This window comes from Mesoplodon bidens (genome assembly GCF_964165515.1).
Source record: "Mesoplodon bidens genome assembly, chromosome: 3".
In the NCBI taxonomy this organism is placed as follows: Eukaryota; Metazoa; Chordata; class Mammalia; order Artiodactyla; family Ziphiidae; genus Mesoplodon; species Mesoplodon bidens.
This window is the reverse complement of record NC_138178.1, coordinates 62,312,129-62,327,268: the sequence shown is the minus strand read 5'-3', so window position 1 is coordinate 62,327,268 and position 15,140 is coordinate 62,312,129. Positions and strand designations below refer to the sequence as shown.

Here is a 15,140-nt window from a genome sequence, read left to right as displayed (position 1 = left end):
TAGTGCTCTGTAGAGCCATGTAAGATAGCCACTCACACGTGTGCACATGTGTGTGCAATCTAGTTTAACCCCATGTTGCCAGGACACCCAGGTCACCTTACATCCAGCAACCTGCCTTGGCCCGCAGGTTGGGCACCACAGGGCCTGGGGGAAGTATTCTCTCCAGTCCTCAGGGAAGAGGACCCCTGGGCTTCTCAGCAGGCCCCCTCTCTCCCCGTCTCTGGTCTCCAATCCAGTCCCAGCCCGACCTCTCACGTGGAAGCAGAAGACTCCAGGCTGTGCCTCTCCTTTCCTGTAGGGCCTCAAGCACATTCCCATCACCTCTGTGGCCCTCAGTTTTCCCATCTGTACAGGGGGAGGTGAGGGAAGCTTCTATTTATTGAGTCTGCTCTGTGCCAAGCACTGGTTTAGCACTTTAGACATGTTAACTTCTTCAATTTTACAAAGGCCAGGAGGTGTAGTTACCTTGATTCTTCCCATTTCACAGATAAGGAAACCAAGTTTTGGTAATTATTCCAAAATCGCATAACTACAAGTGGCAGAGCTGGGACTGATCTGAGATTGTAATCCAGGCCTACCTGAGGCCAAAGCCGATGCTCCTTTCATTAGAAAATTGTGTTGAGAGGGGCTGAATTCAACAGACCGGATTTTAGAGGTAATCAGACCTGAGTTCAAATCCCAGACCTGCCACTTCGTAGCTGTGTGACTTTGGGCAAGTTATCTGAGCTTTCTGAGTCTGTTACCCCATTTGTAAAATGGGAATACTTATGGTACCACCTCACAAGGACCTATGAGGACCAGATAAGAAAAGTTGTACGTGTGAAATGCCCAGCCCAGCGCCTTGCACGTACCATAGTAGGTGCTCAGTAAATCATGTTTCTTCTGCCCCCTCCTCATGTGCCCAGCGCATTGCCCCAGCAAGCTGTGGTGAGAGCCTGGGGAGCTTTGGCTGCGGGCTCCAGGGCTTATGATCTCAGGACACAGGAGGTGGCTGCAACTTTCTAAGGGTCTAAGGAAGGTGTGTGGCCAGTGGTGGGCTTGAGCCAGGCCTCCAGGTGTGAGAAGAGTTGGAGGGAGGGAAGGAGGGAGGGAGGGAGGCGGGGGGTCGGATGGAGTGCACAGTGGGGACATGACTGAGGTGGATGTGGAGTTGTGGAGTCAGGGGCTTTGGGAAGAGATCCAGAGGCTGGATGGTCAGAGGGAAGGCCTTAGATGACAGGCTAAGGGGACTGACCTTGATTCCGAAGGCAACTAGGAGCCAGAAGCAGGTCCAGAGCGGGGGCCGTTGTGAAAGCAGCTCAGACACCTGCCAGAGACAAGGCCAGTGGTCTGCCCACTGTCTAAAGGGCGGGAGGAGGTTAGGCTGCCAAGACCTGATTAATGAGGAGGGCTGGTACTGCCTTGGCCATCTAGAACCCTCCTCCATATCTTAAGCCAGAATGTTGACAAGATCAGGTTTTGTCCTGGGATGTGGACAAAATTTCTCCATAGATGGGTCACAGGGAGTGTGAGGCAATAATCCAGGGAAGAAGAGAGTGAAGGATTCTGGGATCTTAGGGAGAGACAAGGAGCCACCTGGCCTTGGTCTCTACTGGGCAGGAGAAGCCCCCTTGGGCCCAGGGAGTTCTCAGAGCTGGAAGTAGCAGCACACTCAACTTGAGTTCTGCATCCAAACTGTCTAGCCCTGAGTGTGTGTACACACACACACACACACACACACACACACACACACACACACACACACTTTATAGCAGCACACTCAACTTGAGTTCTGCATCCAAACTCAGTCTAGCCCTGAGTACGTGTACACACACACACACACACACACACACACACACTCACTCACTCTTACTTACTTTATAAAAAGCTCTGACTCAGCCCAGCCACTCCAGAGACTGGGAAAGCCAGGTCCGGTCAGTGGGCCCTCCCATCCCCAATCCCCACAAGCAATTTTCAAATCTTCCATTTTTAAAACAGAAAATGGTAAATGCGCCGAGTTGTATATTTTATTTCAATAAAAAAATTCCAGTAGGTGCTGCCTTCTTCTAGGGGCCAGGGATTGGGATGGGGGGAATTCAGGAGCCTCAGGAGCCAGGCCGTGGAGGGCAGTGGGACATAGTCCCTAGAGCACGGGGCGCTTGTGTGCACAAGCCTGTGCCCCCACAAGCAGGCAGACAAAGCTGCAGGGAAGCGCGAGGTCTGGCTATGGACAGAAGTGCGCACTGTGGGCGGGGCTGATGAGAGTCATTAAGGAGGAGGGTGAGAAAGAGAGTATGTGTCCTTTGTCTGCTAGTGTAGGTGCAAGACCCTGACTCAGGTCCCTCCCACCCCGGCTGTGGGGCTGCAGAGTCCCTGGGACTCCTTAGGAGGGTAGTCCTAAGGAGGAGGGTAGTCAGTGTGCACGTGAACTGCAGTTGGATACTGAAGAGGGAGATGCCCTCTTAGCTTGATTAAATGGGCCCTCAGAAGATGGAGGGTGGCTGGGGGACAAAAATTGACCAGGCTGGGGGGCGGATGTCATGGCCAGGACAAAAGGTTGCTTTTCAGAGTGGCCATGGAAGGGCCACAGCCCGTGGGCTCCTGCTGAGGTTGGGGAATCTGAGAGGCCTCACTGTTAGGAGGTGTGGCACCTACTCCCCACTGTGGTAGGAGGGGTAAGCCTGACCCCCAGACCCTCTGCAAAGCCTTCAGATGGCCGCGTCCCCCACCCCTGGCCACAGAGGGTCCCCGAGGGCCCTTGGAGCTGGACCTCGCCATGTAGGAGAGAGGCAGTGATCCACTGCTGGAAAAGCGAAGTCCCAGGGGCTCCCAGCTTGGCGCAAAGATTGCTGTGTAGCCCGCCCTCCGGAGGGGAAAGTCCTCAGAAAAGGGCAGGGAACCCGTCCCCATCCCCATCCCCATCCCCATCACTGATTGCTTAGTCGATGCTGTTGCCATGGTAACCGGCCTGGGAGTCCCGTTGCTAAGGAGGGAGCTCAGCAGGCCCTGCGTCCCCATGACAACTGCCCCCTGCAGCCCAGGCAGCGGTGGGTCCTGGGGGACGTGCAGGGGGGAGGGCACGGTGGGATGCAGGCCTGGCCTCTGGGTCTATGGGGAGGACTTTGTGGACAGACAGCAACTGGGGGGTGGGAGGGATTAGCTGCGGGCCCAGCCAAACCGAAAGGGGTAGATCCAGGAGACTCACCCCCACCCACCCTATGCTGGATCCACCCCAGGTCCACACAGGGCCTTGTTCCTCCACTGGGGCCTGGAGCAACTCCAGTCACTATCTTCTCTGTTCCCTGACTTCAAAAGGTCAGCAGTCTGCTTAGTAAGCACCTACTGTGTGCTAGGCACTTGGTGCTTTCCTGTTCTCTCATCCCATCCTCACAACAACCCTAAGGGGATAAGGATTAGCCTCAATTACAGTGAGCCAAAGGGCACCGACTCAAACCTTGTCCTTCCCATTGGTGGTACGTACCAAGGGCTGGATGGTAGGAGCAGTCTGTCTGTGCAGGTAAGAAAGGGTGCATAGTCTGTAGAGAATTTAAAAACAAGAATAAAAATGACTAAAAGTGGTTTGCTTCCTCTTATCTTTCACCATCACCAGCTACCAGCGATTCTGAACAGTCAGTGATAAAATACTCCTCCCCACCATGGCAGACAGCCAGCACCCCCTAGAAATGCCACCGAACCCCCTGCTTTGACTCCAGCGAAAACCTGCCATGCTTACAGTTGCCAGCACCAGGGTAAGGTCTGAAGGCACCCTCTCTGCCCTAGTAGGGCTAAACCAGATTGGGGTTTTTAAAAGAACATTTTAAAAGTTTAATAAAATCCCTCCCTTGACTCCATGTCTCTTCCCAGCTGCCGCTCCCATCTTCTCAGCCAAACTTCTTGAGATTTGTCTGGACTCCCCACCCTCATTTCCCTTCCTCTGAGTCACATCTTCTACACAGAACAACTGGGTCCTCCATGGCCCTCATTGTGAAATCCAGGGCGGATTCCTCGGCTTTGTCCTGCTGCCCTCCCAGCAGTGTGTGTGGCCTGCTGACCAGCCATCCCCAGCTTTCAGGACCTGCTCTCCTCTCGCTGCTCTGCCTTTCTGTTCAGCCTCAGCCTCAGAAGTAAGGGTTCTTTCTCCTGAGGCTCAGTGCTTCTGGGCCCCTGGCTGTGACCCCCATCTTCTCACTCCACATGTGCTTCCTGGAAGCCTCACCTGTGCCAAGGGCTTCCCCAGATTTCCCCCTCTGTTCAGGCCCCCACATCCCCTGAGCTTCAGCCTGGGTGTCTGCTGCTGCTGCCCCCATGCGGTTCCTCATCCTTTTCTGGTCAACCATGGTCCTTTTATTCTTTCTTGAGTTTGCAGCTTCCAGTGCATTACAGAGGGAGTTCTCTCCAACCTGGCCCTCCCCCTGCTGATTTTGCATTTTCAGTCTTCTCTTGAGGGTGGAATATTTCATACACACAGAAGAAGATATAAACATAATAAATACTTAATATTAAAAATGTGATAAACAGCCATGCACCAATCACTTGGTTTAAAAAACAACGTAAGGCATACCTTTGAAGGCATCTGCTGGTCCCCATCTGTATCCCTCTCTCACTCTCCAAGAGAAACCACTCAGCTGAACTTTAATTTTAGCACCCTGTTACTTCTCATGATACTTTTTACTACAGAAATAAAATGTCTCCAAACAACGTGTTCAGTTGTGTACCAAGGTGGAAGGGTGGGGATTGGAAGTAGTTGTCTTTGTGGGGAGGAGAGTTTTGTCTACAGTATTGTTCAGAATTGCTGATGCATGGGGATGAGCAGCAGCAGATTTAGTCCGTCTTATTATTGTTTTAAATTTCTTTACAAATAATGCACCTTTTCATTGCCTGCACCAGGGTGGGCCATACCTCTTCCACTTTCATATACCACTGAATGTACTGTAAATTTTTGAATTTTACGTAAGTGGCATCCTGCTGTATGTATTCTTTAGTAATCTGCTTTTTTTTCATTCAATCCTGTAATTTTGAGAGCTTGTTGATGCATGGAGCATAGTTTACTCATCTTTACTGCTGTATAGCATTCCGGTATCTGAATATGCCACCACTGACATATGTGTTCTTCGGGAGACAGATATTTCAGTCATTTCCAGTTCTCACTATTCCAGACACTGTTGCTACAGACATTCTTGTTTGTGGCTCCTGTTACAGATGTGTCAGAGCATCTCTAAGCTCTGCATCTAGGAGTGGAAGAACTGAGTCATAGGGTGACTTAATCTTCACTTAACAAGATAATGCGAAGCCGTTTTAACTAGTTCTAACAATTTACACTCCCACCTGCAGGGCAAGAGAGTTACTCTTAATCCACATTCTTGCCAATGATTACAATCATCAGATTTTCTTATTTTTCCCAGTCTAGTGATATCTAATTGTGTTTTAATGTGCAAATCCCTAATTACTAGTAAGGCTAAATTTTTTTGCATATTCATTTGCCATTTATGTTTCCTCTTCTGAGCAATATTTTTTCATGTATTTTGCCTGATTTCCTGTTGTTGTCTTTTTGTCGATTCATAAGAGTTTTGTACACATACATCTATTTGTTCATTGTATGTGTTGTAAATATCTTCTTCCAGTGTATGGCTTATATTTTCTTTCTTATTTTTGGTGTTCTTTGATGAATAGAAGTTTTACATTTTAATGAGATCAAGATAAGTGGTTTTTTTTTTTTTTTTTTTTTTGCAGTATGCGGGCCTCTCACTATTGTGGTCTCTCCCGTTGCAGAGCACAGGCTCTGGACGCACAGGCTCAGCGGCCATGGCTCACAGGCCCAGCCGCTCCGCAGCATGTGGGATCTTCCCGGACTGGGGCACGAACCCGTGTCCCCTGCATCGGCAGGCGGACTCTCAACCACTGCACCACCAGGGAAGCCCAAGATTAGTGATTAAAAAAAAAAAAAGTCTAGTACTTCCTTAGTGCCTTTTTTGCTGGTTTAAGAAAGCTATCTTCCTTTGTTGTTATAAAGATATTCTTCTATATTAATTTTTAAACCTGTGAAGCACTGCTTTTCACATTTACTTAACCTACTTGACCTAGACTTTGGGTATGATGTCAGAACATGGTTCAATTTCATTTTTGCCCCATGTGGACAACCAATTATTCCTACCAATTTACAACGTTACTTATATATCACATCTGGGTCTATGTCAAAGCTCTATTCAGTACCGTTAGCTTGTCTATCCTTGTTCAAACTGTCTTAGTTACTGTGGCTTTATAAAGTGTGTAGATCTTAGTAGAGCCACCTTTTTCTTCTTCTTAAGGCATATCCTGGCTACTCTAGTCTCTGTGCTACCATATACTTTGTACAATCAGTTTGTTAAGATGCATGAAGAACTCAGTGGACTTCTGCTTTGAAATTACATGAACGTTATTATTAAAATTTGTATTCCTATGGATGAATGGGGTACAACTCTCCCCATGTTTGGGTCTCCTTTAATGTTTCTTTTGTATTAGGGCAATTAGCACTAGTGACCCCAACAGAAAAAGCCCAAAATTTCAACGGTTTCACACAATGAAGATTTATTCCAGCCTCAGGTAAATTCCCCTGCAGGCCAGGCAACCACTATCCTTACTGATACCAACTTGATCCTGTGGTCTCCAAGATCACGTGGAAGGAGAAGAGAGAACCGGAAGAGATGACAGATTCTGAACTACTTCTCTCCGGCCATGACACACCTCACTTCCTCTCATGCTCGGTCATCGCTTGGCCACAACGTAACTGCAAAGGAGGCTGCCCTATGTGGGGAGAGCACATGGAATATTTGCTGGGCATTAACTGTATCTGCCAAATCTTTCACATGGCTTTATAGTTTTCTTCATGAAGATTTATGCATTTTGTTAGATTTATTCCTAGTACCTTTTATTTTTGTTGCTACTGCTAATGTATCTATTTATATTTAACAAAAGTCACCACTTTTCAGTGTACAGGTCATTGGGTTTTGACAAATTTACTCAGTCCTTAGAACCACTTCAACAATGAAGATAATGAACATTTCCGTCACTCCTCCAAATTCTCTCCCATCCCTTTGCAGTCTCCTACTCCTGACTCCTGGCAATCTGCTTTCTGTCACTAAAGTTTTGCCTTTTTTAGAATTTCATATAAATGGAATCATAAAGTATGTCATCTCTTGTGTCTGATTTCTTTCATTCAGTCTAAAGCCTTTAAGCCCTGTCCCTGTGGTTGTGTGTATTGTGGAGCAACCTTCCCTGGCACGAATATGCCAGGATTTGTTTATTCCTTTACCCACTGGCGAACAGTTGGGTTGTTTCCAGTTGGGCTATTAAGAATAAAGCTCCTATGAACATTCATGTTCAAGTCTTCACGTGGACGTGGATTTTCATTTTTCCCTAGTGGCACTGTTGGGTCATTTGGTAAGTATACATTTAAACTTTGTAAGATACCACCAGATTATCTTCCAGTGCTGGAATACTGCTTTGCACTCCCACCTGCAAACTGCATGAGAGTTCCAGTTACTGCAGATCTTTGCAATACTTGATCTTGTCTTTTATTTTTACCATTCAAGATGGTGTGTTATGTTAACTCCTGGTTTTAATTTCCATTTCCATAATGACTAAAGATGCTGAGCATCTTTTCTGAGTGTTTATTTGCTATCTATATGTGTTCTTTGGTAAAGTAACTGTTCAAATCTTTACCCATTTGTTTTCACTGGGGCATTTGTTTCTTATTATCAAATTATAAATAATATATTCAGGATACAAGTCCTTTATAAGATATATGTTTTGCAAATATTTTCTCCCAGTTTATGGCTTGCCTTTTCATTTTCTTAACCATGTCTTTCAAAGAGTAAATATTTTTAATTTTGATGATGTTCACCTTATCAAACTTTTCTTTTATAATTAGTGTCTTTTGACAAGTGAATTAAAAGGGTACACTAAAAAATGTTTACTTAACACAAAAGAAGGCAAATTAATAGAGGGACAAAAAATAAATACCTATATAAAACAAATAACAAAAGGCCAAGTGTAAATCCTACCTTATCAGTAATTAACCTAAAATGTAAACAGATTAAGCACTCAAAAGGCAGAAATTGGCAGCATGGATTTAAAAAACGATATAAGTTTGAGATATCTCTCTCAAAATTATATTACATAGTTTTAATATATAAATACATAATTATAAATACATTAACATTAGTCATTAATATATTAAGAATAGAGAATGCTATTTGTTGATATATTAATATACATTATATATTTTATATGTATTATATATATAATCCAGTTATGTACTGTTTATAAGAGACACACTTGATATTCAAAGACACAATAGGTTGAAAGAATGTGATAAGATATATAAACATGAGCCAGAAGACAGCTGGAGTGGCTATACTAATATCAGACAAAGTAGACTTTAAGACAAAATTGTTGCTAAAGACAAAGGCTATTTTAAGATGATAAAAGGATCAATCTGTCAAGAAGAATTAACAATTATAAACATATATACACCTAACAGCAGAGCCCCAAAATTCATGAAGCAAACCTGACAAAATGGAAGGGAGAAATAAATAGTTCAGCAGTAATAACTGTAGACTTCAATACACCATTTTCAATAATGGATAGAAGAACTGGATAGAAAACCAGCAAGGAAATAGAAAATTTGAACAACAATATAAACTAACAGGCATCTAGAACCCTCCACCTAACGACAGCAAAACTCATACTCTTCTCAAGTGCACATGAAATATTTTCCAGGGTAGATTATGTGTTAAGCTACAAAACAAGACTCAGTAAATTTAAAAGGATTGAAATCATACAACATGTGTTCTCTGACCATCATACAATGGTATTAGAAACCAACAACAGAGGGAAATTTGGAAAATTCACAAATATATGGAAATTAACACACTTCTACAGAACAAGCAGGTCAAAGAAGAAAGCACAAAAAATATTAGAAAGTAAATTCAGATGAATAGAAACAAAAACACAAATACAAAAACTTATGGGGTGCAGCAAAAGCAGTGCTCAGAGAGAAGCTTATAGCGGGAAGCTCCTATATTTAAAAAAAGACCTTAAATCAATAACCTAAACAATTCACCTTAAGAAACTAGGAAAAGAAGAGCAAACTAAGCAAAGCAGAAGGAAGGACTTCATAAAGATTAAAGCAGAAATAAATTAAATAGGTAATAGAAAGACAACGCAGAAAATCAGCAAAATCAAAAGTTGGTTCTTTGAAAAGATGAACAAAATTGAAAAATTTTGACAATTTGACCATTGACCCTCTTGGAGACAGTAAGGCAACTGAGTACATTTCCAAAAATGATGTAATAGAAATATGTACTCTCTTTGCAAAACACACATGCTTTTGTATAAGGTGAATGGACACAGTATTAAAGTGTTGTCAAAACTCTTAGCTAGAGAACATTCTTCCCCCTGGTAATTATGACTCTGGGATAGAATTGCTGTTACCGAACCAAAATTTGGGTCTGCTCACCCACAGCATGCAGTAAAGCCAATCTACAGGCACTAGGTTGTGGTGAAGGAAAGTGTAGCATTTATTATAAGGTGCCATACAAGGAGTCCAGGACAGTTAGTGCTCAAAAAGCCCGAACCCCCTGATGACTTTCAGCAAAGCATTTAGCATCCCAGCGTATGTGATCAGCTCATGTACAATCCTCTGACTGGTTGATCGTGAGGTAACAGGGTGGTGTCACAGGGGTTAACATCAGTCCTTAGGTGCCAGTAGGTCTGAGGTCTACCATGCTCCTGGTCATCAAGTAGTTAATTTCTTCCATTTGGTGGGAGTTTTAGCATCTGTGAAACAACTCAGGAAGTGTGCATCAGATACTGTCATCTAGGTACTTCAGAGAGGAGTTAAAGCAGAGGATATGGGGTAAGGGTCTGCCCCATAGGGAAGGCCCCATAGGGTCCCACTCGGTTACATTGCCATTTTCAAACTTCCCAAGTAACAAATTTTTTGATTTCTGTGAACAAACTTGAAATTGCAGTTTCTTTGATCTGACAGTCCATAAAAAAGATCTGAATAAGTGTTTCAAGGAAAGTTTTCCTTGAATATTTATGCAAATGTTGCAATGTTACCTCATTTGGGGGACATCGAATTAACTCTGTTAATTCTTTTTCTTTTTTTATATATTTATATATATATATATATATATATATATATATATTTATTGTCTGCATTGGGTCTTCGTTGCTGCGTGCGGGCTTCCTCTAGTTGCGGCAAGCAGGGGCTACTCTTCATTGCAGTACGTGGGCTTCTTATTGCAGTGGCTTCTCGTTGCAGAGCATGGGCTCTAGGTGCATGGGCTTCCGTAGTTGTGGCTCGCAGGCTCTAGAGCGCAGGTTCAGTAGTTGTGGTGCATGGGCTTCGTTGCTCTGCGACATGTGGGATCGTCCTGGACCAGGGCTCGAACCCGTGTCCCCTGCATTGGCAGGTGGATTCTTAACCGCTGCACCACCAGGGAAGTCCAACTCTGTTAATTCTTTATCAAAGAAAATAAACTTGCTACTTGCCACCCCCCCACCACACACACATAAAGAGAGAGCTTGACTGCCAAAAACCAAAGGACAGAGATAGAGAAGACTCAAAGTACCAGCAGGAATGAAAGATGGAATATTACTATTAACCTTTAAGAAGCGAAAAGGGACATAAGGGAACTCTATGAACAATAGTACACCAACAAATCAGATAACCTAGATAAAATGGACAAATTCTTAGAAACACACAAACTGCCAAAACTGAATCAAGGAGAAACAGAGAATCTGAATAGACCTATAACAGGTGGAGAGATTCAATTCGGAATAAACTTCCCATAAAGAAAAGCCCAGGACCAGATGGCCTCACTGGTGAATTCCATCAAATATTTAGAACCATGAACACCAATCCTTCACAAACTCTCCCAAAACGTAGAAAAGGAGGGAAAACTTTCCTTACTCGATAAAGCCAGTATTACACGGATATCAAAACCAGCTAAAAAAGTACAAAAGAAGAAAACTACAGACCGATATCCCTTATGAATATAGACACAAAAATCTTCAACAAATTCTCAAGGGAGGTGAGGAGTTTTACCTATTTTTAAAATACAGTGGTGCCAGTCAGGCTTCCTTGGTTTCGTTTCCTGACAGGTAGATTTCTCCTGGGCCACCTTCTCACAAGTTTCCCTTCCAGGTCCCAGGGCTCCTCTCCCTGCTTCCAGGTTCCTGGTATTAGGCTTTTCCCCAGGGAAGCACTAGCTTCCCTTTTTGTTTGCCACTTGGGTTGTTTCTTGTCCTCTGTTGGGGAAATCCCTTACTTTCTTTTGAGCAAATAATTTACAAGTCGTTCTGTTGTAATTTAGCCAGTATCTGAATCTTTCCTGCTTTTCAGATCTAGTGCAAGCAGTGCTGGAAGAAACTCTGTTTCCTTTCTCTAGTGAATTCCCCACCATTCTCACAGGTACTTACTCTGTGACTGGCAGATGCTGCAGTCACGGTTGGAAGTTCCTTCCTCACTTTGCCAGATCACTTGGTCAGGTCTCTTAGCACTTTTCATGCTGGATGGTGGTTTCTGTCTGTTAAATGTCTGTGTCCTCCTCTAGACTGTGAACACATCAATAGAGACGGTCGTACTCATTCCGCATCCTCAGCACCTGGCATGCAGTCAGCCTTCGGGAACCTTTGTGAAACCATGAATGATTTCCAGCTTCTAGGGTGAGGAAGAGAGAAGGAATATTATGGGCCAGTTTTCTGACTGGCCCATAATATTCCTTCTCTCACACCACCCACCCACCCACATGGAGATCTCTTTGGCTTTAGTTCCAGCCAGGTTCCCTCCTGTGTATTGGTCTAGAATGTTCATCAGCTGGTTCTTTTGCCATTTCCTAGGCAACTTTGTCTATGGGAGCCTGATCCATCATTCTGCCTTTGAGAATAGATCCCAGCTCTTCCTGTCCGCTTACAGAAAGCTGCCCAGAATTCTCAGCTGGGGTTGGAGTTTATGGAGAAAACTCATCTTATTCTGAACTCACTAGGACTGACCCCCACCTGTGGCACCTGGCCAACCAAATGCAGCTCGACCGGGCCTAGCATTACCTTTGCAGTGTTCCAGGGATATGGGGGAGCATAGCAGCAGCTCTGTGCATCCTCCATATCCTGGGGCCCCGGCACTTAATCCAGTGACAGGAGGCCTAGCACAGTCCTAGAAGCCCCAGCGCCACGCAGGATGGCTGGGATCTGTTCTCAAGGTATCTGATGCCCATGTGAAGAGGGTTAGCTTCCTACCTCTGCACTGGCCTCCTCCTCCCTCCAGATGGAAAGTCTCATTAATTCCTAGACTCAGCTCAGCCTTACCTCTGCTGCAAAACCTTTCCGAGTACATGCTCTCAGGAAGGATTAGGATTTTGTCAAATTCCCCCAGCACTGGGCCACAGTGACTGCAAGTCCATCTTCCTCACCTGTCAAGTTCATTGAGTCAACACCTCTAATGTGCTAGGTACTGGGATGGAGAATACAAAAACAAGCATGATTGTTTTCCTTAAGGAGTTCACAGTGTATTAGAAGAGACAGAGGACAGGAACAGGAACCATCAGGTTTAGCAGACTGAATGGTTAGGCTGGGTGTTTAAAGATAAATAGAAATTTACAAGGCAGAGAAAGCCAGTAGTGAGGGTAGGGGGTAGGGAGACAATTTGAGGCAAAGGGAATAGTACAGAGGTCAGACTTCATGGCTTATTCTCTAAGTGCAAATTGGTCTGTATTGCTAGGGCCAAATTTGGGTCAAAGGGCAGATTAAGTGGCAAATAAAAGTCAAGAGGTAGACAGGGCCACATTGGATTCTATTTTGCAGGGCAGGTGACAGGGGAGCCATTGCATGATGTTGAGCAGGGGAGAGAGGCCAGATTTGAGTTAGAAAAATCAAATCAGGCTGCGCAGAACTGCAGCCACAGAGCACGCACCTCCCTATCCCTAGCGGCTTTTGCAGCCTGAGCCCCTAGAGCTGGGCCACCCCGACACTGGGCTGGAGTCTGTGGCCAGTGAGGAAGCAGAGGGGGCCCGGGACAAGGGCCCCGGGGACGGCACAATGACAGCAAATAATTTTTGGTTGAAGAAGATAGAAGTTAATGTTTCAGAGGCAGAAAAGCAAACTGGAAGAAATGCCATGAATATGCAAGAAACATATATTGCTTACCTCATTGAAACAAGGTCAGCTGAACATATTGATGGTCAGAGTGTCCTAACAGACTCACTATGGAGGCAGCAGAGAGAATTTGAGTTGTTGAGAAACTACCTTTTAGTTTACTATCCACATATTGTTGTGCCACCTCTACCAGAAGAGCGAGGAGAATTTGTTTGGCATAAACTCTCTGCTGACAACACGGACTAGGATTTCATGGAAAGACAATGAATTGGTTTAGAAAACTTCCTCTTGAGAGTTGCTTCATATCCCGTCCTCTGTAGAGGCAAGATCTTCTATTTGTTTTTAACACAGGCAGGCAACTGGAAGGAGGCTGTGAATGAAACAGGATTTCAGCTGAAGGCAGACTGCAGGTTAAAAGCGCTTAATGCAACATTCAGAGTGAAAAACCCAGACAAGAGATTTACCGAACTAAAACACTACAGTGATGAACTACAGTCTGTCATCGCATATCTTCTTCGAGTCAGAGCGAGAGTAGCAGATGGACTGTATGGTGTATATAAAGTATATGGGAATTTTGGGCGAGTTTTCAGTGAGTGGAGTGCCATAGAAAAAAGAAATGGGTGATGGACTGCAGAGTGCTGCTCATCATAGGGATGTGTATGCACCTTCTACTGATGATATTTTGCAAGGTGAAGAACATTATGCAGATCAGTTAAAGGAGTATCTTTTTTATGCAGAAGCCATGAATAAAATGCGGGCTGTGTGCAGGAAACATGAACTTATGCAGTATGACTTGGAGATGGCTGCTCAGGACTTAGCATCCAAGAAGCAGCAGTGTGAGGAACTGGCAACTGGGACCCTGAGAACATTTTCTTTGAAGGGAATGACTACCAAGCTCTTTGGTCAAGAAACTCCAGAGCAGAGAGACGCCAGAATAAAGGTGCTAGAAGAACAAATAAATGAAGGAGAACAACAACTGAACTCTAAAAATCTGGAAGGCAGAGAATTTGTCAGAAATGCTTGGGCTGATATTGAACACTTCAAAGAACAAAAGAACTGTGATTTAAAGGAGGCCCTCATAAGCTATGCCGTCATGCAGATCAGTATATGCAAAAAGGGAATTCAAGTTTGGACCAATGCTAAGGAATGCTTTAGCAAGATGTAATCCTGTGAAATGAGTTTCTCTTCAGTCAAAGTGCCCCAAAACAGAAACACAAATAAAAAACTTTAAGTTCCTACCAGTATACACAAAAATATATAATAAGTTGAGTAAATTCAGCTTTAATTTGATTGTAGTGTTAATACAGCACAAAAGGATGTATTTTAATGAAGATTAAATATTACAATTTGAGGTTTGGGGGACTGGTGCTGATTCTAAAACATTAATTAGATAAAATATACCAAAAAATTGTCAGGCTTCTGAACCAATGACTGAATATCAAGATGTCAGGCAATTTTTAGATGTTCATTTTAGTGCCCACTGTTTCAGATCTGCTTATGTAGGGAGTTTTTTCCTAAGGTTGAATTCTTATCTTTATTTGGTAAGACCCACTAATCTGTTATAGGGGGGTTAATTTTTCTTGCCTTATAGTTGAGCTGTTTGGTTTGACAAAGCTCGGCAGAAACTTGGTGTGAAATCTAATAATTTCTCCCACATTCTTTAATGCCCCCAAACATTGCATACACTAGAAAATGCCTTCAATGTGTGTTTTACCAGAACTTTGATACTGGTCAAAAATTTTACACTGCCAACAAAGAAGACTCAACTTCTCAGATATATAGTGAAATGCGTTGTTGTGATCTAGGAATTGGTATATAGCAAGTTTTAATTGAGTATGTTACATACAAGCATTAAATTCTCAGATAATTCTTAACCTCAGTGATGAGCCTAAATTTACTCTGCCTGGCTCTCTACACATGGCATTTCAGGGTACACGGTGTAGCATTTCAATGTATAAGATATATGTAGTGAACAAATGTGTTAGTATCTTCATTATTAACATCCTTTTTTATTGCTTGGCTGT

The 15,140-nt window shown here is 43.9% G+C and overlaps 1 pseudogene across 1 annotated transcript; it reads left to right on the top strand.

The window, feature by feature from the left end:
• The first annotated feature begins 1,129 nt into the window (after positions 1-1,129).
• LOC308614025 (sorting nexin-4-like) lies at positions 1,130-14,335 on the top strand (annotated as a pseudogene). The gene is made up of 5 exons: positions 1,130-1,193; positions 11,369-11,437; positions 11,580-11,691; positions 11,831-11,967; positions 12,974-14,335. The product of its transcript is annotated as a sorting nexin-4-like (transcript).
• The last annotated feature ends 805 nt before the right edge of the window (positions 14,336-15,140 follow it).